The sequence below is a fragment of the Opisthocomus hoazin genome, chromosome 25, assembly GCF_030867145.1.
Source record: "Opisthocomus hoazin isolate bOpiHoa1 chromosome 25, bOpiHoa1.hap1, whole genome shotgun sequence".
NCBI classification, from domain to species: Eukaryota; Metazoa; Chordata; class Aves; order Opisthocomiformes; family Opisthocomidae; genus Opisthocomus; species Opisthocomus hoazin.
Window position 1 is genome coordinate 6,561,290 of NC_134438.1, and position 3,053 is coordinate 6,564,342.

Genomic DNA, 3,053 nt, shown 5'->3' on the forward strand with positions numbered 1-3,053 from the left:
GCTGAGGACGTCCCGCAGGAAACTTTCTTTCCAGGACAAGGGTGAGGAGCAGCTTGAGGGTCTGTACCCACAGAAACACCGGGGACGTGGCTGGGAGGGTGGCACAGCCAGGGGGGTCCCCACTATGGGGGGGGACAGGGCAGGGGATGCTCCAGAGACCCCCCCAGCCCCTGCAAGCCTGGCTCGGCAGAGCTGCAAGAGGGGAAAACGCTGACCTGGGTTTTAGTCTTAAACTTGCGGTGGGTGGCGAAAACCTGGAGGGTCTCGGTGTTGTCGTCGCGGTGGTCCTGGCAGGAGGCCACCCAGGTCCGTGTCCTCGTGGGTCCAGGATGAGGCCTGGAGGAAGGGGGAGACAGGGATGGGGACAGGGACGGGGACGGGGATGGGGATGGGGGTGAGGATGAGGTTGGGGATGAGGATGAGGATGGGGATGGGGATGAGGATGGAGATGGGGATGAGGACGGGGACATGATGAGGACGGGGATGGGGATGGGGGATGAGGATGGGGATGGTGACGGGGATAGGGAGAGCAGCCCCTCTTCTGCGGCAGACAGGCACCCCCAGGCAGAGCGGGGGGACATGGGGCAGGGGACACAGGACCCGGGGTCTCTCCCTGGCCTCGCCATCTGTGTGGGGTCCTCAGCCCCACGTGCCGTTCCACGCCAGTAGGGACCATCCTGGAGAGACCAGCATCATCCAGGACACATACTGGGGATACTGGGAGCCCTGCCTGCCCAGGGCCAGCCTCGCCCAGGGCTTTGCATCCTTGACACGGGCAGGATGCGGCCAATGCCTGGGCTCCAGCTCTGCTGGGACCAGCAGAGTGCAGCCGAAACCAGCCCACAGCCTGGGACCCCACCGACCTGGGGACTCCCCCCCAGCCTAGCAGGGACCCCCCCAACCCCAGGGACAGCTCAACCTCGGGGGCGGGGGGGGGCTTGAAATGGACCCAGCCCCACAGCCCTGAAACCCTTTGAACCCTACTTCAGGTGTCACCCCCTCCCTGGAGGGGGGGACATATCTGGGGGGGGGGGGAGGCAGCCTGAGCCAACTCCTGGTGTATGTGATGTGGTTTTGGGGGTGTCTCCATTTTGGGGGTGTTTCTACGTTGTCACGAGGAGGATGGGGGCACCAGAGAGGTGGGAAGGAGGTGGCTGTGCCACGATGGGGGGGCACATGAACAACCCCCCCCCACCCCACCCCCCCTAAATCTCGGCCCTATATTTACTGGTGAAGCGGCGGCTTTATTTTGGCAGCCCCGAGCTGGTAAATATTGGCTTAAACCGAAAAGCAGATGCCTGACTCACGGCGTCTTAACAAACACAGGAAGGGGCCCCCGGCGCGTGTGGGGTGCTGCCAGCCCCGGGGACCGGGGGGGGCCCCACACCAGGGTGGGGGCACCCTGAGCTGGGAGGGGAGGTAGGGACAGGGCATCCTTCTGCGGGCAGATTTTGCTGCAGTGAGGTCCTTGGCAAAGTGGGGGGGTGCGTCCCCCCCGTGTGTTCCCCCAGGAGGCCCCAGGAACCCAACAGAGCCCCCAGGACCCGAGAGAAGACCCCAGGACCCCAACAGAGCCCCCAGGACCCCAGCAAAACACCCAGGACCCCAACAGAGGCCCCAGGACCAAAACAGAGCCCCCAGGACCCCAACAGAGCCCTGTGGACACCAGCGAAACCCCCAGGACCCCAACAGAGCCCCCAGGACCCCAGCAAAGACCCCAGGACCCCAACAGAGCCCCCAGGACCCCAACAGAGCCCCCAGGACCCCAGCGAAGACCCCAGGATCCCAACAGAGCCCCCAGGACCCCAACAGAGCCCCCAGGACCCCAGCAAAACCTACAGGACCCCAACAGAGCCACCAGGACGCCAACAGAGCCCCCAGGACCTCAACGAAACCCCCAGGACCCCAACAGAGCCCCCAGGACCCCAGCGAAGACCTCAGGACCCCAGCAAAGACCCCAGGACCCCAACATAGCCCCCAGGACCCCAGCGAAGACCCCAGTACCCCAGTGAACACCCCGGGAACCTCATGAAGACCCCAGGACCCCAGTGAACACCCTGAGACCCCAATGAAGACGCCAGGACCCTGGTGAAGATCCCAGGAACCCAGTGAACACCCCAGGACCCTAGTGAACACCCCAGGACACAAGCGAAGACCCCAGAACTCCAGTGAACACTCCAGGGCCCCAATGAAGACCCCAGTTCCCCAGTGAACACCCTGAGACCCCACTGCAGGCCCCGAGATCCCAGTGAACACCCCAGGACCCAAGTGAACACCCGAGGACACTAGTCAAGACCCCAAGACCCCCGTGAAAACCCCAGGACCCCAGTGAACACCCCAGGACCCCGGTGAACACCCCAGGAACCTAATGAAGGCCCCAGGACCCCACTGAACACCCCGAGACCCCAGTGAAGACGCCAGGACCCCAGTAATGAACCCAGCCCCTTCCCCCCACAGCACAGCTCGACACGCGGCTGGGAGGGCAGCGCTGGAGAAACCTGGGGGGTCTCGAAGGGGCTTTGGCGAAGGGCCGGGAGAGGCAGCGCGGGGAATAACCCGTCCCCGCATGGGGGGATAGTGGGGTGCGTTTAGTTAGCGGGGTTTCTCCAGGCAGCCTGCAGCCCCGTGCCATGGGTGATGTTTCCCAGTAGCGGGTGGGTGCAGCCCGTGGGGGTCTGCCGGCGGATGCTGTGCCGGTTGGGGACATTTTCCCGTCATGGCCTGGTGGGAGATGGGGTCTGGGGGTGCCTCGGGGAGACCCTCGAGCCCTGGCTTCGGCGTGGTGAATCCTGCAGCCACCTCCGTCCCCCATCTCCTGGGGATCTCCATGGAAGCATGGCTGTGACACCGCTGTGTCACCACCAAACCCAAACCACAGGCGCGGGGGTCAGCCGGGCTGTGACCCCCAGCCCTCCCAGTGCCGCCCGTGGCTCTCCAGCACAGCACTGGGGTTTTGGAGGTGAATATCAGCCCCGTCAGCGAGCGCCTGGCAGGGCCAGGGGCCAGAAAAAACAAAGTCCAGCCACGCTGCGGTGGCTCGTCTGTGGCCCACC